We start from the raw sequence: 26,451 nt of genomic DNA, 5'->3' as shown, positions 1-26,451 counted from the left end.
ATTGATCAATATATCTCCACCTCATTGATGTTTCTCTCCCTCAGTTTCTCCCTACTTTCCCCCTCTCTAAAAATAAATAAAATACTTTTTTAAAAAAGATATGTATTTTTCTTCTTTGAGGTAATATATTCTGTAAATACCAATTTAGCCCATTTGATCTAGTGTCAAATAATGGAACATATCTTTGTTGTTTTTTGTTTGTTTGTTTGTTTGGAAGATATGTTCATTTTTGACAGTAGGGTGTTAAAATTCCCTACTATGACTGTACTGTTGTTGATCTCCTTCTTAAAGTACCTTAAGATTCTCTTTATATGTTTAGGTGCTCCTATATTTGGTGCATATATGTTTACAAAGGTTATATTCCCTTGTTTGACTACTCCCTTAAATATCATGTGGTGACCCACTTTGTCTCTTTTTATGGCCTTTGTTTTAATTGCTAATTTGTCTGATATAAGTATTGTTACCACAGTTTTTTTCTCATTTGTATGGAAAATTTCTTTCCATCCCTACACTTTCAGACTGTGCTAATCTTTTATTTTCAGATGGGTTTCTTGTAGACAGCATATATGTGGATTATGATTCTTATCCATTCAGGTACCCTATGTCTTTTGATTAAACATTTAATCTATTTACATTTAAGGTTATTAATGACATTTACTTATTCATTGCCATTTTCCCCTTTGTATCTCTCCGTCTCTCTCCGTCTCTCTCTCTCTCTCTCTCTCTCTCTCTCATATTCTTAATATATATTCTTAATTTCCTCTTGATTAGGAGTTGTTTCTCTCCCTATTTTATGAGACTCTTTTTGTTTATTTCTATGTATTACATTGTTCTGCTTTGACTCCCTGTCTTTGTGGGGTGGACTTTTTTGGTGGGAGTTCTGTGGAACTCAGTGGGGCAGTCTCCTTGGTCTCCTGAGCTGGATGCTCAAGGGATGTTTTTTATGCATCTTATGTGGGCTCTCCTATTGTACTTGGGTTCTGTTTACTGTTGGCCCATTCATTGGTGCATTCTTGCTTCTGCCTGGCTGTCTGAGATTCTCAATATGTATCATGTCTTGTATGCTGTTGTGCAGGTACTAATAGAGCAAAACAAGTCAGAAAACAAAACCCACACCAGCCAAAATATCTCCCAACAACAGCAATATCAATGGCAAATAAGCTAGGACCAATAAAGGTGGAAAGAGAATAAGAATATTGTAAGAAAGATAAAAGAATAAGAAATAACTAAGGAAAGAAAAATGATTTTGAAAAGATAGAAGAAGGTGCAATAACAAGAGTATGGAATGTGAAAAAAAGCAAAGAAGGGGGAAATAAAATTTTAAATGAAAATTAAAAAAGAAAGAAGGCAAAATGGAGTAAGAAAATGGAAGAATAATATATATTTGAAATTTTTATTGATGTTCAAGTACAGTTGTCTCCATTCCCCCCCCACTCCCCAAAATAGTGAAAAAATACGAATGAAATTGAAGAAAAATACCAACAGCAATATCAATGACAAATGAGTAAAAATTAACACAAGTGGAAAGAGAATAAAAATATAACAAGAAAAAAATGTGATGACTAAAAGAAATAGAAATTATCTTGAGAGGACAGAGGGAGGGGAAATAATAAGAACAAGGTGAAGAAAGGGGAAAATAAAATTTAAAACAAAAATAAAAAAGAGAAGGAAAAAGGCAAAATGGACTAAGAAAATGGAAGAGTAAAATATGAGGTTTGAAATAAAAATAGTGAAAAAATAGAAACACATTTAAAGAAAAATAAAAAATATTAAAAAGCTATGCAAATAAAAATGCAAATAATGAAAAAGATTCAGATGAAATTCATCTCAGCAGGGTTTAGTGCTTGACTGCTGGCTTCTCCATCTGGATATGACTCTGGTGTTCTTGAGCTGCTGTAAGTGAATGTTCAACACTGACCTGTCTAACTCTAGGTAGCGGGTTCAAAGCTACAAGCAATCCACAGCCTATGGCTTTCTCTTTTAGGCTTCGCTGCATCAGGACTTGTGCTCACTGTCCTGCACTTCTGGCTTTTTATCAGCACAAGGACCAGGGATGGGTCAACTAATGACTGAAATCACTGTAGGTTCTGCCTCCACCTGCCTCTGCCTGTGGCTGTGTCATTAGTCTTAGTCTAGCTGCTTACCCATTTGTTTTTGAGAGGGATTCTGGTGTAATCACAAGGATGCAACCTATAGATTTCCTGTGGGAGGTGTCATTCCAACTTCAGGGAAGATGGCGGTTGTGTTCACACATCTGAGTATTTCCCAGATTATTTCCCTGAACTCAGTGGGGCAAAGCCTATAGTAAGTTAGCAGGTGGGGCCTCCAAAGCCCAGAGTTTGGGTCTGATGGTGTTTCTAGCTCTCCTGTGAGGGGAAAGTGTATGTAATGGCTATGTCCTAAAGCCAGTCTCTAACATTCAAGTCTGGCTGCTCATGTTGCTATATTCTCAGCAAGGGCAAGATGCAGGGTGGGGGAAAGTAAGAAAGATTCTCGGTGGGCAAGCAGTATTTCAAAGGGCGTGGCAAACAAGATCCCAGAGTATGGGGCTAGGAGGCTTTCAAGAAGATGGGGCAAGCAGCAATTTTCCTACAGGGTGGGGTCATTTTTTCCTCCCTGGAAGGGGATTGTTCTTCTCAAGAAAAATGTCTTCTGCAATATGGTGTCACATCACAGTATTGGGAACCCAGAAACTACTCCCCTACACCTCTCCCAACTCTGCCCCAAGCCTCCCATTCCTGACTCTCCTCACACAACTGTAGACCATGCTGCCTTCCCTTTGCTGGAGCCAAAGGTGAGTGGTCATGAATGCAAAACCTATGCTTGGCACCTTAGAAAAGAAAAGTAGCTTTGTCTCCAGTGGGTTCCATCTTTCTCCAGTGGGTAAAAAATACCTGTGGCCTTTCACTGCTGGATGCTACTTGGGTGGGTAATCCCAACACTGGCGCTCTGTATTTGGTAGCCCAGTCTAAGGTCCAAGGATTCACTCCTCTCTGGGGGAAACTACTTCAGTCATGCAGCTGCCTCAGTTGCTGTCTGTAAAATCAGTGTAAGCCACCACCCATGAAAGTGGTGCTGGCTACTTTTGCACCCCTGTCCTTTCTATTGGTCATGAGGTTATTTTCTACTATCCTTGATTAAGTACCCCCTCATCAGGTAGTCTCAGTTGTTTATTTCTGGTGGATGTTCATCTCTTTATTTTGATTTTCAGCTTGATTCTGGGAGGCAGGGTGAAACAAACTCTCCTACTCTGCCACCATCTCTCTCTAAAAAACATTTTTATTACAAGGATTTCCTTTGTCCTACAGAAACATGTATATATATGTACAAAGATATATGAATTAGGCTATTCACTACAATGTTGTTATAGCAGAAAAAAAGGAAATACAGTAGTTTTCCAAAATTAATGGGCTGGTAAAATAATCTGCATAACAAAAATTATTCAGCCATTAAAAAGGATTGGACAAAACTATTGTCAAGAGCTCCGAAGGTTCTGAAAACTTACCCTACTTGAAAGTTAATATGTTAGCCAGTCCGTTTCATGGGTTCTGGCAAAAAACAAACAAACAAACAAAAAACATTAGCCTCCTGGGTAAGAGTCAAAAAATGTTTATTATTCATGGCATGGTAGCATCTTAAATTATGTGTTCACATAGGGTGCCTTGAACAAGGAAATGATGCAGAGAAGCTTTCTTGGAGGCTGCACCCATAGTAAGCTTGTATCACAGGTTAAGGATCTGGATTTAAAGAACCATAATCTTTTATAGCAGGTGTAAGAAAACCTGTTGGACTTTGAATGCTTCATGAAAACAAGGATCTACATCCAAGATTACTCTATCCAGCAAAGCTATAATTTAAAATGCATGAACAGATAAAGTACTTCCCAGATAAGGTCGAGCTGAAGGAGTTCATCATCACCAAGTACTTTTATTTTATGAAATGTTAAAGGGACTTATCTAAGAAAAAGAAGATAAAAAACATGAACAGTAAAATGACAACAAACCCACAACTATCAACAACAGAACCTAAAAAAAACAAAAACAAACTAAGCAAACAACTAGAACAAGAACAGAATCACAGAAATGGAAATCACATGGAAGGTTATCAATGAGGAGGGGGAGGGGAGAGAATGTGGGCAAAGGTACAGGGAAAAAGGAGTGTTTGTACCAATTTTTCTATTTGGCATTAAAACCTTTCCCAAGGTATTGATACAGTTACAAATGGATGTGATTGTGCGGAATCCACCTTGGTTCATAAAGAGGAAATCTAGTACAATTATATCCTTTATAACAACCCTGGCCAGTGAGTAGAGGCTAACTTGCATGACTTCTAAGGCCAAGGTACTGTTTCCTTAATTCTTGAAGGTGTCTTATAATCATCTTTAACTAGGGTGTAATTCACCATGTTTTTTTGCAGAGAGGCAAGTTAATACCTGGTTTTCATATAGGAAGTACAGGTGGTGCATCTGAATCCCATGGAAAGAGCATTGTTTACAGTGATCCAACACCAGTGGTCCAACACCAGAGGACACAGGTTTATAGTGGCCCTAATGTGGTATCCCAGCCAGCTGGTAAGCCTTAATATTGCAGATTCAGTTTAATAATTGATTATAATACTTGTTTTTGGAGGGTATGACTAAGGGCATTTGGTTAAACCTATGCTGTACATACTTGGGAAGTACAGGAGCTGGAGACATCTCCTATTATGACTAAGGGCATTCAGTTAAACTTATGCTGTACATACTTGGGAAGTACAGGAGCTGGAGACATCTCCTTTCTGATAGAGATTTTTTTGCAAGTTTACATAAAATAGTGATTAATTTATGGTTGGAGGTAGCTAATAGTCAGCTCAATATGATCTTCTGGAAAGAGTTTTGAAAGGCTGCACCTGGCACTTTTATTTGTGGTCCAGATGTAGTTCTGAAAGACAAAAATTAGTTCATGTCCTTTTCTCTGCAATATTTTTAAGTTTAAGGCATTCCTCTCCTTCCATCTTCACAATATATTATTGCATTCTATTCCAGGTGCTGTACATCACATTTTACCCCAATAATATCCTAAGAGTCAGGTGCAAGAAAGGCAAGGGAATTGTTATGAAACTTAACCAGAGTTAAATTTAAATTCTTTATACTCCCTTTTGTCTAGGCTGCATCTGGATAGTTTATAAGCCAGGCTAGCTATTGTTGAAGGAAAGGGATGATGAATCATGCTCAGGAATGGTAAGGGTAGAATTCTGAATTTTCAATATAGAACATTATAATGACTCCCCCTTTTGTCCTGATCATTTTCCAGGAACCTGCTGAGAGGAGATGATTCAATTGTGCAGAAAACTAAATTCAGTGACAAAACTGCCTTACTAAGAAGAGAACAGTCAGAGTTAAAATGGAATGTTCAATCTTTTTAAGGTGATTTTGAGAAAGTAACAATAACATCGAAAACCTTATTGGCCCATTGTTGAGTCACTTTTATAAAAGGAGCACCATTGTCAGACTATAAATGATTCAGGAAGCTGAACACATGATACATAGTAATTTTAAGGATTATCATGTTATGACTAGCATCAGTTAATCAAACTGAAACAAAAACCCTATGCTCTTAAAAAGTGTCAACAGACATGAAGCAACACAGTTAGCTTTGATAAGTGTTCGAAGGTTCAATATAGTCATTCTTTCAGGAGTAGGCAGGGCAATGTGACTTGTGTTATTTAGATTTTACCATCATCAGAAACCAGGACAGGTTCAGGTCAAGATGGAGGCATAGGTATAAATGTCTTGCCCACTTCCTTGACCAACCAAAAAAAAAGGATAATAATCAATTAAAAAAAACAATAAGAACTTCCATAAAATCAAACTGCTTTGAAGTGTGACAACCAAAGTGTTAAAGAAACATTCATCCAGATTGGTAGGAGGGATAGAGACAGGCAGCTGGGGTAAAGAGAAAGCATGGCACACTGCACATTCAAGGTAGGTGCTGGCTGATTGGGCAACCCCACATTCAGGCTCATATAAGCCAGGAGAACAGCTAGGGAGCAAGACAGACCAAAAAACACAGGGTTTCAGTGCAGGAAACTAAAGACTTAAATCCACTGACTATAATAACCTGTGGGGGTTGTGGCAGGGAGAAAAACTCCCACTCACACAGGAGAGTCTATTGCAGAGGCCCACAGGATCCTAGAACATACACAAACCCACCCACCTTGGAATCAGCACCTGAAAGGGCACAATCCACTTGTGGGAAATGAGGAAAGTGACAGAAAGCGGGTTGAGAGCTGAGCAAGTGACAAAGTGGAATTGTTCCCTCTCAGATCCCTCCCTTACAGACAGCATCACAATGCGGCCAAGAGGGTCGCCTTGCCCTGGTGAATACCTAAGGCTTTGCCCTTTGTGACATAATACCTGCACTGAGACAAAGAAATATGGACCAAACAAGAGAATAGATCAAAGCACCAGAAAATAAACAAAACAATGAGGAGATAAACTGATCAGATGCAGAGTTCAAAACACTGGTAATCAGGATGCTCACAGAAATGGTTGAATTTGGTCACAAAATGAAGGAAGAAATGAAGGCTACACAAAATGAAATAAAGGAAAACATATAGGAATCAACAGTGAAGGAAAGGAAACCAGAGCTCAGATCAACAATTTGGAATAAAAGGAAAAAATTAAACATCCAACTGGAACACAATGAAGACATAAGAATTCAAAACAATGAGTACAGGCTGAGGAACCTCTGGGACAACTGCAAATGTTCCAACATCTGAATCATACAGGTGCCAGAAGGGGAAGAAGAGCAAGAAATTGAAAACTTATACAAACAAATAATGAAGGAAAAATTCCCCAATGTGGTGAAGGAAATAGGTTTCTAGGAAGTCCAGGAAACTCAGAGAGTACAAAAGAAATTGGATCCAAGAGGAAACATACCAAGACACATCATAATTAAGTTACCTAAGATTCAAGATAAGGAGAGCATCTTAAAAGCAGCAAGAGAAAAAGAAACAGTTACCTACAAAGGAGTTCCCATAAGATTATCAGCTGATTTCTCCAAAGAAACCTTGTAGGCAAGAAGGGGTTGGTAAAGAAGTATTCAGAGTCATGAAAGGCAAGGACCTACATCCAAGATTACTGTATCCAGCAAAGCTATCATTTAGAATGAAAGGGCAGATAAAGTGCTTCCAAGATAAAGTCAAGTTAAAGGAGTTCATCATCACCAAGCCATTATTATATGAAATGTTAAAGGGATTTATCTAAGAAATAGAAGATTGCCCTGGCTGGCATAGCTCAGTGGATTGAGTGCGGGCTGCGAACCAAAGTATCGCAGGTTCAATTCCCATTCAGGGTACATGCCTGGGTTGCAGGCCATGACCCCCAGCAACCGCACATTGATGTTTCTCTCTCTCTCTATCTCTCTCCCTTCCCTCCCTAAAAATAAATAAATAAAATCTTAAAAAAAAGAAATAGAAGATTAAAAACTATGAACAAAAAATGACAACAAATTCAAAACTATCAACAACTGAACCTAAAAAACAAAAAACTAAGCAAATAACAAGAACAGGAAGAGAATCACAGAACTAGAGATCACATGGAGGGTTATTAGTGGGGAGAAGGAGTGGGAAAATGGGGGGAAAGTAAAGGGAATAAGAAGCATAAATGTTAGGCACAAAATAGACAGTGGGTGGTTAAGAATAGTATAAGACATGGAAGAACCAAAGACCTTATATGTATAACCCATGGATATGAACCAAGGGAGAGAAAAATGCAGGAGGGTGGGGGGTTACAGGGCAAAGGGAGATAAATGTGAAAACTTGGGACAACTTTAATAGCATAATAATAAAATATACTTAAAAAGATACCAAGACAACTTTTAGCAGAGGTTGCAAGTCTGGTATGCTGTAATCTTCTGTGCGTCAGAAACATGGAGCATTTTACTTTGTGCCAAGTCTGTGCTGGTGGATATTTCACCATGGGCAGTACAGTAAGAGATCCATTCAGCATTGGTAGCAATCTGATAAGTACATACCTAAGTAGCAGCTTGATTCTGCTCAATCTCTTCAGAGAATGTGGTCTCACATGGCATCTATGTATGTGAGTCTGACATTTTGTTCAGGAGCCATTGTTTTCAGAGCTTAAAACAGTAAGAGGTAAAGTCTTTAATTCGCCAGTCTCTAGTTTTCCAGATAACAAATAAAACAACTGTGTCAATGACAATAGTAAAAATATAACATGGTTCATTTTAAAGTGTATTGGCTAGAAGCATGAGAACAGCCTTGAGCTCTGTCCTATCAGTGGAGTAACCATGTCCATTTTCAGTTCTGTGTAGATGGATCTGAGATATAACAGCTTCCACAGTCTAGTGGACACTTTTCTTTCAGATTAGGCAGTGAAGCAGGCCCAAACAGCTAGGAGCAACTCTGTGATTGAGGGCCACATTGAACCAGCAGTTTTATTTCAAGTGGCAGAGTGTGAAACAAAATTTCTTCTAAAGGGACAATTGCCAATTTATCTATGTAAAATCAAAGGTCCACATGAGTCTGGATATATCCTTTAATATACAATTTAAAAAATTAAATTTGGGGGGTTACATTGGTCAATAAGATTATATACTTGTAGATTTCAAGTGCACATTTCCATGCTACATCAACTGTATATTGAATCATGTGTTCACCATCCAAAGTCAAATCTTCCATTATCATATATTTGAACCCTTTTACCCTTTACTCTCCTTTCACCTTCCTTCCTCTGGAAACCACCATACTATTGTCTGTATCTATGAGTTTTTATTTGTTTGTTTTTCTCATTTGTTAATTTGTTGTTTTCAATTTTATTTTGCACATAAGCGTGAAATCATATAGTTCTTAACTTTTTCTACCTGACATATTTCATTGAGTATGATATTCTCAAGGTCCATTCATGTTATTGCAAATGGCTGTATTTCATCTTTTCTTATTTCCATTTAAAAAGTGAGGTTTGTTGGGTCTTCCTCACCTTAGGAGTCATTAGTCTGACATGATCCACCTATAAATGGAAATATCAATCTGGACAGTCACAAGGCCTTTTTGGGTCAGGTGTTCAATTTCAACAAGATCCCAAATAACAACTTAATAGCTGATTTTCAAAAGAGTGATAAATCCAAAACCCTGAGTGGTGCATCAATGTAAAGGTTGCTCCTCTTTACTACATGATCACATTGAAAAAATCGTCAGAGACTTGTAGCTCAAAGATGTCAATAGGGTTATAAGTCCTAAAGTTACTTATCAACATGTGGGTTTTATTTCCAGTTGGTAAAAACAGAAAAGGAAGTACAATCATGTAATATCAATTTCTACTATGCATTTAGTTGTAGAGACAAGAGAATCATTAAATAAGCCAAAAGGACCCCACTTGCAAAATCATCTTAGCTTATATTCCCTACTGTTTCCAAAGATCAATTGAATCTTGGTCACTCCGACACTGATGGGACTTTCCTAACTTTTAGGGAATAACCTTTATTCTTTATTTGGTGTGTACAATTTTCAGGTATTTGCTCAAATATTTATTATATCTTTATCTTAATAAACAATGTATAGTGTTATAGATATTGTAATGTATAATGTTATGTACAATGTTTTATATAGTATTAAGAACAAACTGACAGTAATCAGAGGGGAGGTGGGAGGGGATAATGGGGGAAAAGAAGGAAGGGTTTTGAGAGACAACTACAAAGGACACATGGACCAAATCAAGGGGGGTAGAGCCAGGGGAGGGAGGTGGGAAGGGCTGGGGTGGTGGGGAGTGGTGGGGGGAAAAGGCAGAAAACTGTACTTAAACAATAAAAAATAAATTTTACGTCAATTTCATCATTCTTTATGATGCAGTGTTCTCTTCTGTAATGATTTTTTAAATGAATATTTTTGATTCATTTATATCAATTTATGGAAGTTCTGATTTTTACTATTGCATAACATTTTGATATAGAAGCCATTAACAAACTGAGCAAATACTACCTAGGGAAAATAATGTATTGGGTTGTAACATGTAATAAAATTGGTCTCTCTCCTTGCCCTCAGAGGCAAGTATAAAGAGTAGACTTAGGTAATTCCTGTTCAAATCTTATTACTTACTGTTTTTAAGTAAATTTTTGATCCAAGTATGCAAGGGTTAAGAATAGAAAGAGAGATATTTCATTCTCCAAAGACCACATACATGAGTCAGGAATTTACCATTTCCTTTTCTGCATAATATTATCTTCTCTGTGTCATCCACTGAAATTTTTTACATTCACATTCAGCTGAACAATAGTCCTTGTATTGGAGTTTTAAATTACACACAAATGTTAAAGACAGTAACCATTTGTCTCATGCAATTAGAATTACCTTTATTTATATATTTTTATTTAATCAATGGTACAGATTTCCACTACCAAGTTTTAAATCATTGGATCATCCTTTAATCACAAGGGTTATTTGGAGAATACTTGGGTGAAACAAAATCTAAAATGTTTAAAAGTGCCAGAATATATTTGCATTAGCTACCTATGACCACATTACAAATTACTCCAAAACTTAACAGCTTAACACTATAAACGTGTAAAATTTTGATGGGCCAAAAGTTCAGGCTTGTATTTTCTGGGTCCTCAATTTCAGTCTCTAATGAGGGTGGAATCCGGTGTCTGCAAGGGCTGGTTGATACTTCCATTGGGGAAGAATCTGCTTCCAAGCTCACTTATTTGGTTATTGTTAGTGTTCAGTTCATTACAAAATATTTAACTGATTGCTTTGTTTCCTCATTGGCTATCAGTTGGAGGCAGCTCTCAGTTACTTGCCAAGGAGGCTCTTTCTCAAAGCAGTTCCCCAAAAGGAAGTTAGCTTCATTAGACTGAGCAAGAAGGGAGAGCCGGAGAACACAAGGAAGACAAATGCCCTAGTTTTTGTGACCTGATTTTGGAAGTGACATTTCCTTCATTTTACTGTATTCTATTTATTAAATTCAAGTCACTTTTTTCAGCATACTTTCAAAGGGAAATGATTACAGAAGAGCATAAATGCCAGGAGTCTGTCATCATTGGGTATCAGCTTAGAAGCTATTGTTCTTACCACAATCTTCTATAGTAAATGAATAAATTTGGAATTTAAAACCTGTATTATTGAAGCTTTTTCAATGAAGGCCATATTTAGAAAGAAAAAAATATTAATTTTCATTAAATATGTATCCATAAAGTTGAGATATAAAGAAAAAATCACATGGCTGATGTAGCTCAGTGCATTGAGCATGGGCTGAGAACCAAAGGGTCACTGGTTCGATTCCCAGTAAGGGTATATGCTTGTGTTGTGGGCCAGGTTCCCAGTGGGTGCCATGTGAGAAGCAACTACACATTGATATTTTCCTTCCTCTTTTTCTCCCTCCCTTCCTCTCTAAAAATAAATAAAAAGAAAAAACAAAAAAAATACTTAAACTCATTGTGCAGAAATAATCACTGCTCTTTTCACATATATACCTCCAGTATTTTTTTCTATAGAGTGTTTGTTTTTTGTTTCTACAAGTCCATAATAATATTGCATATCAAACAACATATTTTGCCTTTTCTACTAATCATGATAGTATAGACATCCACACTGTTTTAATAGACTTGTTGCCGTTATAATTTTAATTGCTACATGATAGCCCAATGTGTAAACATTCCATCATTTACTTAAACCTATATTTATATTTTTCCATTCATATTATACTTATATTTCCTATGACACATTAATCTATGGTTTAAATGACAATTTTAAGATAATGATATACTTCTAAATGGCAGAGGAATCTGTATTTTTTAAAAATGGGCCCGAAAGAAAAGCAGAAAGAAGGCCATATACTTGGTTTAAAATCTATGTAAAGAAATAAAATACAAATGAGAATCCTATAGAAAATAGAAAACAAATCATTAACAAAAGTATAAGAAATACCTAAATTATGTGCATTTAAGTACAAAAAGCAAGCCATTATAAAAGGAACATAAACAAGAGTATCTAATGCATACCAAATGAGAAAAATAAAGAATTGAGTCCTTGAAAGGTCTAGTAGGAAAATGAATGGCAAAATACTAAAATAAGAATGTCTAGATCTTAATGGAAAAATTACTTACATAAACTTAATGAATTAAAAAATGTAGACACTTATTAATTATATTTTTTACTATTTAAGAAACTCACTTACATTTCCATTCACCTTGTTTTTAAATATATATCTTCAACCATCAAAAGAGTATAAAGTAATATCTGTTGGTAAAATTATAGGTTACTTCACATCACCTTTGTTTCTGAATCTGGAAAAAAAATTTTTTTCAAGTACAGTTTTCTCCCTTTTACCTCCATTCCAACCCACCCACCCAACCCTCCCTACTTCCCTCCCATTACCACCCTCCCCATAGTTTTTGTCCATGTGTCCTTTAAATTTATTCCTGTAAACCCTACCCATTCTCCCCTGAAATTCCCTCTTCTCTCCTCTCTGGTCACTGTCAGTCTGTCCCCTATTTCAGTGTCTTTGGTTATATTTTGCTTGTTTCTTTGTTTTGTTGTTTAGGTTCCTGTTAAAGGTGCGATCATATGGTATGTCTTTCACTTCCTGGCTTGTTTCACTTAGCATAATGCTTTCCAGCTCCATCCATGCTGTTGCAAAGGGTAGGAGCTCCTTCTTTCTTTCTGCTGCATAGAATTCCATTGTGTAAATGTACCATAGTTTTTTGATCCATTCATTTCCTGATGGGCATCTAGGTTGCTTCCACCACCTAGCTATTGTAAATTGTACTGCTATGAACATGGGGTGAAAAGGTTCTTTTGTATTGGTGTTTTAGGGTTCTTAGGATATAGTCCCAGCAGTGGAATTGCAGGGTCAAAAGGAAGATCCATTTTTAGTTTTCTGAGGAAGTTCCATACTGCTTTCCATAGTGGTTGTACCAGTCTGCAGTCCCACCAACAGTGCACTAGGGTCCCCTTTTCTCCACAACCTCTCCAACACTTGTTGTTTGTTGATATGGTTATGATGGCCATTCTGACTGGTGTAAAGTGGTACCTCATTGTGGTTCTAATTTGCATCTCTCTGATAGCTAGCGATATTCAACATCTTTTCATGTGTCTCTGGATCCTCTGTATGTCCTCCTTGGAGAAGTGTCTGTTCAAGTCCTTTGCCCATTTTTTAATTGGGTTACTTTTCTTCTTAGAGTGGAGTCATGTAAGGTCTTCATATATTTTGGAGATTAAACCCTTGTCTGAGGTATCATTGGCAAAAATGTTTTCCCATACAGTTGGTTCTCCTTTTATTTTGACACTGTTTTCTTTAGCTGTGCAGAAACTTTTTATTTTGATGAGGTCCCCTTTGTTTCTTCTTTCCTTTATGTCCCTTGCTGTAGGAGACATGTCAGTAAAAAGTTTCTGCGTGAAATATCTGAGATTTTCCTGCCTACATTCTCTTCTAGAACTTTAATGGTGTCACAGTTTATATTTAAGTCTTTTATCCACCTTGAATTTATTTTTGTATAAGGTGTAAGTTGGTGCCCGAGTTTCATTTTTTTTGCACGTAGCTGTCCAATTTTCCCAACACCATTTGTTGAAGAGGCTATTTTTATTCCATTTTATGTTGCTGCCTCCTTTGTCAAATATTAATTGACTGTAGAGACTTGGGTTTATTTCTGGGCTCTCTGTTCTGTTCCATTGCTCCATGTGTCTGTTTTTATGCCACTACCAGGCTGTTCTCATTACAGTGGCCTTGTAGTATAGTTTAATATCAGGTATTGTGATCCCTCTTACTTTACTCTTCTTTCTCAAAATTTCAGCAGCTATTCAGGGTGATTTATGGTCCCATATAAATTTTTGAAGTGTTTGTTCTATGTCTGTGACATAAGCTATTGGTACTTTAATGGGTATTGCATTGAAAGTGTAAATTGCTTTGGGTAGTATGGACATTTTGATGATATTAATTCTTCCAATCCATGAACACGATATATGTTTCCATTTGTTTGTGTCTTCCTTAATTGCTCTCCTCAGTGTTATGTAGTTTTCTGAATATAGGTCTTTTACCTCCTTGGTTAGGTTTATTCCTAGGTATTTCATTTTTCTTTTTGCTATTTCAAATGGGATTTTTTTCTTGATTTCTGCTTCTGCTGTTTCATTGTTGGTGTACAGAAATGCCTTTGATTTCTGGATATTGACTTTGTATCCCACTGATTTGCCAAATTCATTTATTAGGTCAAGCAGGTTTTTGGTGGAGTCTACAGGGTTTTCTATGTACACTATCGTGTCATCTGCAAACAATGACAGTTTTTTTTTCCTCCTTTCCGATTTGGAAGCCTTTTATTTCTTTTTCTTGTCTGATCACTGTGGCTAAAACTTCCAGTACTATATGGAATCGAAGTGGTGAAAGTGGACATCCTTGTCTTGTTCCTGATCTTAGTGGAAAAGATTTTAATTTTTGCCCATTGAGTATGATGTTGGCTGTAGGTCTCTCATATATGGCCTTGATTATGTTGAGGAATGCTCCCTCTATTCCCACTTTGCTGAGTGTTTTTATCATGAATGGGTACTGTACCTTATCAAATGCTTTTTCTGCATCTATTGACATGATCATGTGATTTTTGTCTTTGCTTTTGTTTATGTGATATATTACATTTACTGATTTGCCAATATTGTACCATCCTTGCATCTCTAGAATGAATCTCACTTGGTCATGGTGTATGATCTTTTAATGTACTGTTGGATGCGGTTTGCCAGTATTTTGTTGAGGATTTTAGCGTCAATGTTCATCAGCGATATTGGCCTGAAGTTTTCTTTCTTTTTTGTGTCTTTATCTGGTTTTCAAATTAGGATATGATATTGGTCTCATAAAAAGAGTTTGGGAGGCTTCCATCTTTTTGGATTTTTTGAAATAGTCTGTGAAGGATAGGGGTTAGCTCTTTCTTAAATGCTTTGTAGAATTCTCCTGTGAAACCATCTGCTCCTGGGCTTTTGTGTGTTGGGAGTTTTTTTGATTACTGCTTCAATTTCTTTTGCTGTTATTGGTTTGTTCAGGCTTTCTGCTTCTTTTGCATTGAGTTTTAGAAGATTATATTTTTCTAGAAATTTGTCCATTTCGTCTAGGTTTTCAAATTTCTTGGCATACAGTTCTTCGTAGTAATTTCTTACAATCCTTTGTATTTCTGTGGTATTTGTTGTAATCTCTCCTCTTTCATTTCTGATTGTGTTTATTTGGGTTTTCTCTCTTTTTTTCTTGATGAGTCTGCTTAAAGGCATGTTGATTTTGTTTATCTTTTCAAGGAACTAGCTTTTGGATTCACTGATCCTTAGAATTGTGCTTTTAGTCTCTATGTCCTTTAATTCTGCTCTTATCTTGGTTATTTCCTTCCTTCTGCTTGCTCTGGGCTGACTTTGTTGTTGTTCATCGAGTTCTTGTAGACATTGAGTTAGGTTGTTTGTTTGAAGTGTTTCTATCTTTTTTAGGTGCGCCTGTATCGCGATGAACTTTGTTCTCAGGACTGCCTTGGCTGTGTATCATAAGTTTTGGGCTGTTGTGAATTCGTTTTCAATTGTTTCCAGAAACCTTTTGATTTCTTCCCTAATTTCACTCTTGATCCATTTATTGTTTAATAGCATGCTATTTAATCTCCATGATTTTGAGTGTTTTGGGTTTTCTTCCTTGGGGTTGGTTTCTAGTTTCAGTCCCTTGTGATCCTAGGAAACGCTTGGCATGATTTCAATTTTTTTGAATTTGTTGAGGCTTGTTTTGTGTCCTATCATGTGGTCTATCTTTGAAAATGTTCCACATACATTTGAAAAGAATGTGTATTTAGCTTCTTTGTGATGGAGGATTCTGTATATATCAGTAAAGCCCATTTCATCTAGGGTATTGTTCAATGCCACAATATCTTTGTTGATATTTTGTTTGGAAGATCTGTCCATTTTTGATAGTAGTGTGCTAAAATCCCCCACAATAATTGTGTTGCTGTCAATATCTTTCTTGAAGTCCTCTAAGATTTTCTTTATGTATTTGGGTTCTCCTATGTTGAGTGCATATATATTTACACGATTCATGTCTTCTTGGTGGATTCTTCCCTTGAGTATTATGAAATGACCTTCTGGGTCTCTCTTTATGGTCCTTTTTTGGAAGTCTATTTTGTCTGACATGAGTATTGCTACCCCGGCCTTCTTTTTCCTGTACATTTGCTTGGAAAATTGGTTTCCAGCCCTTCACTTTCAGCCTCTGCAGGTCTTTTATCCTGAGGTGGGTCTCTTGTAGGCAGTATATGAGTGGGTCATGTTTTCTTATCCAATCAGCTATTCTATGTATTTTGATTGGAGCATTTAATCCATTTACGTTTAAGGTTATTATTGATAGGTACTTATTCATTGACATTTATGTATGTGTTCCTCTCTCACTCTCCCTTTTCCTTTCTTTCCTTAAAGCAGTCCCTTTAGCATCTCTTGCAGAGCTGGTTTAGTGGAGGTGTATTCTTTTAGACTTCTTTTTTCTGAGAAGCTTCTTATTTGGTCTTCTATCTTGATTGAGAGCCTTGCTGGGTAAAGTAGTCTTGGTTGCAGGCTCTGGTTCTCATTACTTGGAATATTTCTTGCCATTCTCTTCTGGCTTGGAGTGTTTCCATTGAGAAGCCAGCTGTTAGCCTTATTGGGGCTCCCTTGTACGTTGCTTCCTGTTTCTCTCTTGCTGCCTTTAAGATTCTCTCTTTGTCTTGAAATTTTGCCATTTTAATTATGATGTGTCTTGAGGTGGTTCTCTTGGGGTTTCTCTTGATTGGGATTCTCTGTGTTTCGTGGATTTGTGTGACTTTTTCTCTCATCAAATTAAGGAAGTTTTCCATCACCACTTTTTCAAATAGGTTTTCTATCCCTTGTTGTTCTTCTTCTCATTCTGGTATCCCTATTATACAGATATTATTATGTTTCATATTGTCTTGCATTTGTCTTAATCCCTCTTCATTCTTTCTGATCCTCTTTTCCTTTTCTTGTTTTTTCTGGGTGTTTTCTTCTACTTTGTCCTCTAGCTCACTGATCTGATCTTCTGCTTCATCAATCCTGCTTTTCATTCCTTTTACTGTGTTCTTCAGTTCAGAAATTGTATTGTTCATTTCCTCTTGGCCCTTGTTGAGAGTTTCTATTTCCTTTTTCATGCTGATGTAGTTTTCGGTGAGTTCATTGTAGCTTCCCTGTAGTTTCTGGTAGCTCATTGTGAGCTCATTGAGCTTCCTGACAATCATTGCTTTGAACTCAATATCTGATAGTTGAATTGCCTCTATTTCATTTAGCATTCTTTCTGAGGCTTCCTCCTTTCCTTTCATTTGGGGATTGTTTCGTTGTCTTCCCATTGTTTTTGAGACTCTTCTTGTTAGTCTCAGCTTCTTATATTGATCTATTCTGTCTCCCTGGGTTTATGGTGTGAACTTCTTTAGTAGAATAGCAGTGAGTTTCAGTGGTGCACTTTCCTTGATCTCCCAAGCTCACTGGTCTTGGGCTGTCATTTAAGTTGGCTCTGTGTTTGCCTTTGGGTTTTGATTGTTGTTGAGTCTTTCTTTGGTGGTTCCTTCCCACCAGCTTGTTAAATGAGGGTCACTCTGTCCACCACCTCCTGTATTTTGTTGTGCTGGTGAGGGCAGGTTCTGTTGAAGCTGGTTCTTCCATGTTTATAAGGTTTAAAGAATTCTCTCTTGCTCTTGTTCAGTTGTTTGTATTGGGTACTGTCTCTACTGTTTAGTTGTATTTCCAGATAGGTCCTGGATTGAGGATTGTGTGGTTACTACTCCCTTCTTCACCTTCTTCTGTTGTTATGTGTTAGTGGTTCCTTTGTTGTTTGGTTTCCTCTTTCGGTGGGTATCCTGGTGTTCTACCTCCACCTATTCTTTTTTTGTCATCAGTTGAAGGGGGAAGGCAAAATGGTTTAAGACAGCAACAGAGAAGTCTATGATATTTACAGTAGCAGCAAGTAGGGAAGAGATAGGAGATCCTTTGACTATGTATAGTGTTCACCGTGATCTTCCATCCAGCTAGCTGATTTTTAGAAAGGATGGAAAGAAGGTAAGCCTCTTGTTGGGGAAGGAAGGATTGTGAGTTGGATCTATAAAGCAGGGAGGTTGTGGGAGGTCAGACTCTGAGGTAAGGTGAGAGTAAAGGATAGTAAATAGGTGTAGTGTGTGAGAGAATAGAGTTAACCACTACAGTAATAGAGTTCAGGAAACTTTGAAATGGGCTAAGATCTCGGGGGGGGGGGGAGTGTTGTGAAGTAATTACAATTGAATGGAACAGTAGTTATTTACAATAATATTATGGCAATAATCATATGACAGAATCTATGAGATCTAGGTAACAAGAATAGGGGGTACAGAACCTTGAGTAGTGTGATAATGGGTCACAGGTGAGTTAAAGGACAGTAGATTAGCAATACAATATGGAAAGAGATATCAGGGGAAAGCTGTCAGGTCATACAATATATCCAGCCTAGCAAAGCAGACTATACAAAAAGAAAAGGGATACAAAAATACTATTAAAAAATGTAGGAATACTGGAAAAATAATAATAATACAAATATGCAATAACTTGCAGGTTCTCTGTAATAGCAGAGTGAAATTTATCTCACTGTCCCAGCTGTTGTGATGCCCCTTTCTTTGGGTTCAACTTTGGTCTTTTCACAGATCCAGGATTTTGTCTCACTTGTAGGTATTTAGAAAAAAATTAAAAAAGTAAAGATAGAAAAGGCAGATGAAGGAAGGAAGAAGAGATAAAATTGGAGCAAAAGAAGGAGGAAGGAATAAAACAAGGAATCAGGAAAGAGAGGAAAAAGAAATCAAAAGAGAATAAAAACAGTAAAAATTAAAAAATTAAAAATTGTTAAAAAAAAGAATCAAATTAAAAAGTCTCTTTGTTTTAAAGTGTTCAAACTGGTTTTTCTGCTCTTGCTGGCTGTGGCAGGCTGAGAGGTGATTGGTATGGGTTTTCTTCCTCAGCCAGCAGAGCTTGCACTGGCTCCTCAGCCTTGAGCCCTGGGTTTAGGAATCAGGTCTTTCCCCAGGGTTACTGCTGTGGACTGGGGTGTGGGGATACTCTCCCTGTAGGAGTGCCCGTGGGCCCATGTCTGGGTGGCAGGGAGGCTGGAGCAACTGATCACTTTAGGAGGATTACCCAAGCAGTGTCTGTCTATTCATTCCTTCCTCTTGAGAAATTCTTCCTGTTCAAGCCTTCTGTTCCCCACAGTGGCCTGGCTTCTCCCACCGCCAAACACTCCAACCAGACCAGTGACTGTGGGGGTCTGGGCTTGTTGCTGGACCCAGCCTCTCCAGTGTCTACAGCCTCCAAATGTGCTCACAGCCCTTGTGGTTTGCTAGCACCTGGATTCCTCCCAGTGCCTCTCAGACCTTGTTTGGCTGGGGAGGGAGCAGTTGTCCTTGCTCTCTCCCAGGGACTCTATGGCAAACCCAGCAGCAGGCCCTGGGCCTGGGGCTGCAACCCTCGGACCAATGCTGGTCTCCAGAACCCTACCTTGTTGCAGCACTCTTCTTAGGGTCTGGTTTTTTGGTTCTGCCACAATCCTTAGTCCCCTATTTTCAAAAATGCTAAAGTATGTTGGTTGCTTGCTTCTCTACTCCATAGATCGGTCAGGATTTTCGCCCCTGAGCAGAGGGAAGCCGAATCTGCTCCTTGCTACTCCGATGCCCTCTTAGCCCTCCTGGAAAAGTTTTTTAAGTTAAAAAAACAAAAAAGAGTTATTAAAATAATGCTAATGTATACTAGACATAATATTATGTTTTGCACAAAGTAATCCAACCTGTGTTACATCATGCACATACTCAGGGGGGAAAAGCCAAATGTCTTTGCACATAAAAAAATTAAATGTTTCAGAAAGTCTTTACTACTTGTTTATGTGGATAATTAAACTCAAAAGTTGGAATTATTGGTTTAATAATTTTTATGTTTGTACTTCTCTGAACCACATAGAAGATATTGGTATGGTGGATATGGATTATCAAAAAAATAACTATTGAGTTTAGTAAGGTTGTATCTTAGTAAGGTAAGGGATGAGAGAGAGAGAGAGCACGAGAGAGAGAGAGAGAGGGAGAGGGAGAGACAGAAATGTAGGGCAAGAATTAAACTGGAAACTTTTATTTAATTAATAACTAATCAAATAATTAATTATTCTTATTGTTGTTCAAGTACAGTTGTTTCCATTTTCCTTCCACCATTTCTCCTTTCATGCACCCCCACCTCCCACCCTCAGTCTTTCCCCTATTTAGCTTTGTCCATGGGTCCTTTATACATGTTCCTTGATGACTCCTTCCCTTCTTTCTTCCGTTACCCTCTCACCCCCTACCTTCTCTATTTCCGTGTCTCTGTTATATTTATCTTACTCATTTGTTTTGTTGATTAGGTTCCACTTATAGGTGAGATCATATGGTATTTGTCTTTCACTGCGTGGATTAAAGGAAGACCTATTGAAATATCAAGGATTATCACGTTTTGATAGGAGGAATAGTGTTATTATAAAAAGGATTCTTTGTTTATTTTCTTTTGCTTCTCCACCTCCAAATCAATGTGTGAGGATGTATACATTTTGAATCAGGAGTAAGCTCCTTTTGAAGTGTCTTTAGCTTTCCAGACCTTGGGAGAAAGACTGGGAGTAACACAGAGGGAAATATGTCAATGTAGGGTTTATGGTTGGCTCAAATCTGCAGGAGGCTTCAAAACATGTTGGTAAAGGTGATCATGATGGCTCTTCCCTGTTCCATTCCAATTTGCAAGGATAAGAATGCAGAGTGGTGTACGAAATATTGTAGAAACCAATCACAGAAACAGTCTCCCCTACCCTTTGCTGTTGATGCTTTATGTCTTTGCTTGACTGGCACATCAGGGATGTCTTCTATAATCTCCCTAATTAAGTCAAATTTCCCTAGTACATGCTTTTGTGGCATTTCTTTTACTTTTAGCACTTATCATATTTGCTAATATGTAAGTATAATTGTATTATATTAATTATTATATTAATGATTATATTAATCATTAACCAAGCTATATTAATGATTATGTTAATCACCTCCATTAACATGAAACCTTCATGAAAACAGGGGTCTTGTCTTTCTCTTCCTTACTCCCTGACATTCTTTCCTCCTTCTTTTCTATGTCCTTTCCTCCTTTCCCTTCCTTTCTTCCTTCCTTTATTTTTTTCTGTTTTCTGTTATATTGTTAGTACATTGCTTATTACTTAGCAGGTAGTCAGTAATATTTTTGAATTAGTAAATGCTTGTGAGCTGTATTTGGGGCTCTTATATATTACATCTCTAGAAATTTAATATACACAGTTATCACAAAGATTTATGAAGAACTACATAAGGAGCAGGAACACCTATAACAATTATTCAGATTAAGTGAGCATATAGATGGTTTTTAGATACTACTGTGATTATGTCTACAAGTGATTTGTCAGCCTGATTGATTGTAATCAGTAGTTTTTTTCAAAGATAATTCTCAGTTCATGTTTTTCTGTAACAGAGATAAAGAATAGAGAGCACAGTTATTCCAGTGGCATAAGAAATATGATTTCCATCTCCTTCAGTCAAACATGACTTGCTGTTGTCAGATATAGCAACCTTTTGAAAACCACTCAGGTATCAAACTATCTGATGTCAAACTATAGATGTGCTGTTTCAGGATGGGTGGATGGATTGAGAATTTTTTGGTATATATCCTAGAAATATGGTTGACCTATTCTCACCATAAGTCAAACATATTTGTGAAAAAATATAGGCCTCCTAATAATACCTAAATTCCTTATATTTTTGTGTAATTTTGTTCTGCACTAGTTTTTGATATTTTTTTCTCCTGTCCAGGATAAATTCACTGTTTGATTGAACTTCCCAATTATTTTGCAAATAGATTATTTTTCTCCCACAGAAAAAGGGCAAGCTATCCTCTATCACCCCTTGTGATCACCAGGGATTTTTTTTTCCTTTGAAAGAAACCTTTGCTGAGTAAACAAATTGCCAGAAAGAAAAAAAAAAGCACCTACTTTGGGGGGAAAAAGGAGAGAAGAGAGGTTTTAAACTTCTGTGTGAGAAACTAAATCAATACAAGGTCAAATAATAACAGGGGTCTTTTCCCTCCTGTAAATTAATAGATAAAAACCAATATAATACTTACTCCTTTGCCCTGCTAACTTTCTTTTACTTGAGAAAAATAATAAAATATGCACTTTGTCTTGAAGCCATTCATTTTATTCATCTACTTAATTTTCATTGCTATTTTCAAAATACAAATATGTTTCACTTTTTTTTATTCAACTGAATGTCTATATTCAGTTACAGGTATAAATCTTCATAACAATATGAAATTCTTGTGGTTTAAGTAGGTTAATTATTTGACCACATAAAGGGTTAATGATATGTGGTCACATCCTTGCCTAACTATAACATTTTTGATAGATGGAAGCACAGCTAAATGTAAAGCAAAATAAATGTATATGAAGTGCCTCTACTAATTTAAAATAGTCAGATTTATTTTCACAGGTAATGATTATACTTTATTAAATAAGACAAATCCAAAACATATATTTTTGTTTACGGTCAGCTTTTGTGTTGTCCCAATGGTCCATGATAGATGGAAACCTTCTCAGGTTCACATAATTTCATAGGCTTCTCCCTTGCCCCACATTCTCATTTAGATATTGCTTCTCCTTGGAACTTCACACAGTACAGCTAATATCTGATGTCTGTTCAGAAGGTATCCATCCATGTAATATGAAAAATTTATTGAAGAAGATACAAGATACAAGAAACACTGTACATAAGACAATGATGCCTCAGTCTCCTTCAGAGCAGGAACCTTGGGAACTCACAAAGTTCTCCCAATTGCTGTCAGCTGCCTCTTCATATTTTCCTGAATCTCATCAACAGTCTGAAATCTCTTCCCTTCCAAATGTGATTTTAGTTTGGGGAAAATCCAGAAGTCACAGGGTTCCAAGTATGGGCTGTAAGTGGCTGAGTCACCTGGGAGATTTGATGTTTCGCAGAAAAAATCTGCAAAAGACATAATGCATGAGCAGCCTCATTGTCAGGCTGAAGCGGTCAATCAGCAGTTGCCCATAGCTGTGGCTTTCTGAATCATTTAAATAGTTTATGTGGAGGAATGTTCAAGCTTAATGTAAAATTTGATGTAGACTCATTGCTCTACTCAGTCATTTTGAATGTGGCAGCCACACAGTACACATGCTCACTCAATGGTGTCTACTGACCCCACTGACAAGTACAATGAAGTCATCAGTGTTCACACATGCTCATTCCAGTCCACTGTCCTTGGCTTCCAGGTTACACCAATGTTGTGCAAACCATTCATTATATTAACAATGGTTGGGCTTTTTCCAAACAGACCTCACATGTCCCTTGTCTATGCTATCTATCCAATGTGGCAGTCAGTGGCATAAAGAATCAAAGGGGGAGAAGGAAAAGACTGATTATTGGTAGTATATTCAATTCAGTTTCAAATCTCTAATTTTCTTTAAATCAGTGTCTGGCTAACAAATAACATAGCACAACTTTAAATGTTTTTGTCTAAAGCAGAGTATTTAATTAACTTAACAATATATCTTCATTAATGAAAAATGTTTCTGCCTTCCCAGACACTCCACTGTTAAATACCAGTGAAAAAAGACAGATTTAGAGACAATTAAATTTCAGATATCAAGATGGGACTGTGGAGGTATATTCGAAGTAGATTGGTATCTGACCTCTACCTTCAGACTAACCTCCAGTTCACTATTTTTTTATAGCATTGTTCTGCTTCTGGGGTTTTGAGACTGCTATGCCAGGCATGAAAGCCCTAAGCAAATTACTATGCTATTTTACATGATTTCCAGGAACTAAGTTTATCACATGTCCCAATCTAAAACTAGGCCTAGGGATCTAACAAAAGATGTTTCAGTCTACTTTCAGGAAATATAGTTAGTAAACAAATTTATTGTAAAATATGTGATTTTTTCCATGAAACACGGTAATAGTCCTCATTTTAAATACTTTATCTTGGATAATTTAGAGTGAATGATTTTATTACCAGTAACATTTTTCTGTTAATCTTCATAAAATACATTCAATGAACATATAATAAATGTCATCCATGACACAATGCCTGTGATATATTTAATCCTTACCAACCACAGAAGACATTTTATAGCTTCCATTCTACTCTCAGTTTTATAAAGAATGTTCTTATGTAGATACCTAGGTAATTAATTCTTTGAAGAATTAATCAGTTTTAAGGGCAGATTTTACTGAGTTCCTGCCATAAATGTTGGTATTTTCAATCTATTCCATGATGTAGAAATCCTGAGCCCTATTTTACACATAAAAATGAAGGTTTTAAGGATCAAGAATCAGTGTCTAATGACATTTTCTAGTTATATAACCAGAATTTAAAACTAGGTTTCTTTGTCCTAACAGCATGAGCAGTTCTTGTACACCTCAATGTAACATTAAAATTATTAGTGTAGTTCTCTATGCAGAAAAATAAATGAGATTAGATTATCAGTAGTACTGTTGGCAATCCTCAATCAGGAAATTTAGAAATAAAATAAGAAAGAATGTGTTGAGGACACAAGGGATTGAAAGGTAAGGAGAGAGAAAAACAGAAGAAATTATTGTATGTGGACATTTGTCAGTCAAAGTTGCTTCAAGAGTCCCTAAGATAACTGGTAAACTATTTTTTCCAATGTATCCTTGAGTCCTAGAATTCTGTGATGTATTTTTGTTCCTCTGAACACTGGCACAACAGATGGACTAAATTTCTAAATGTTTATAACATTATGCGTATCCATTTTGCATTTCAGAGACATTTGCAGGTTGAACAGAAGTGTATATAGAATCAGGAAAACTTACCTAAAGCCCATAAACATGTTTCATTTAAGGTATTCAGTGACCCAACAGTAACTCTCTGACAGTGAAAGTTAACTTGTTACCCTGAACAAGTCTCTAGTGAAAACATTTCCATCCAGTGATGACAAGTTTGCACTGATGATCTAAATGGCTGATAAAGATAAAAGAGCTAGTGAAAAAAACCTTTCAAAACAATTCCCTCTGCAGTTCTTATTCATGTTAAAATGAAGTGACTCAAAACACAGTGGCAGCCAACCTGTCTTGGAAAGCAAGCCACACATTTTTTAAATCAATAGGTGGCCCTGCAGCCAGCACACAATTTTCCCCCGAACCAGGTTCATGAGGAACTATTATTAACCACAACCAGGAAACCAGGAGTCAGGATTCTCACACAAAGGTGAAGCACTTTCCAGAGAACAGACTCTCTGAGCCTCACCACAGGGTGACAGAATAGTATTATTTGGTCACTAATAAATAGGCTGAAACTGATCCAAACTTGAAATGTCAAAAAAAACACCACTTATTTTTGAAAGTATAGAAATAATCTTCTATTGTTAACAAAGTAAAGAATGGCTGGGGGCAGCATGGACAAAACCTTTCTCACTACTTTACTCAACAAATCAGCTTTACTTTCTGGGATGCCTGCAATGCCTAGATCAGTGGTTTTCAAACTGTAGTTTGTATTAGAATTATCTGTAGGTACCTGTTCATGTTGTAGTTTGTATATCATAATCATTTGGGAATATTTCAAAAACTGATAGAAGGGCTAGTGAATTTGCATTTTTAGTCAATTTTATTGGTAATTCTGAGCTAGGAAGTCTGAATACCATGATCTGAAAATGTTGCACAGTAGAGAAAGAAAAAAAACTTTATGTTTTTGTTCGTTTTTAAGATGAAAAATCCTCTCAAACAATAAAGCTATAAAGATATACAAGGAAATTATTTCATTTAACAAACTTATTTCATTTCCATAAGTAACTTACCTGGCAGTGTAACTCTTAATGGTTTACTCTTTAGAAATTGTAGACCTGACTAGCTGCAACTTTTAAGCAAGAATTGCAGCACCACAGTAGACAACATGATTATTACCAAAGTCCTAGTATCAAGGTTTTCACAGAAGTTCAGTTCTACCTCTGGATTATCTAATAACGTTGTGCTATAAATAGATAAGCTTTTATTAATTTGTGCTTAGTTTATAATCAACCTTTATTGAGGGATTACCATTGTGAGTTTAAAACTTAATGGAAGGATACTAGAAATACTTGGATATGTCTAATGAAACTGAGCCAGGATGACAATATCTAATGCATCTCCAGGAAAGAGAACCATTTTAATGAAAGAAATATGAATTCAACTTGCTCAGGAGAGAGTCCCTGCTATGTATTGTTACAGTAGAGTGAGCAGCAAGAAGGGAAACAAAGGCAGGGAGAAGGAGGGATACATGTCCCACCTCCTGATTCAGCAGTCCTTGAAATTCTGTGTATCTTTTCCATTATCTGGGAAAGAAAGCCTTTGAAACTGCTTTCATCCCGAAGCCTGAAAAGCTGGAAAGGGCCCATAGTACCTAAAAGAAGAAGCCTATTAA

The sequence above is a fragment of the Phyllostomus hastatus genome, unplaced genomic scaffold, assembly GCF_019186645.2.
Source record: "Phyllostomus hastatus isolate PE091 unplaced genomic scaffold, TTU_PhHast_1.1 phas_scaffold_28, whole genome shotgun sequence".
Taxonomy (NCBI): Eukaryota; Metazoa; Chordata; class Mammalia; order Chiroptera; family Phyllostomidae; genus Phyllostomus; species Phyllostomus hastatus.
This window is presented reverse-complemented; position numbering follows the sequence as displayed.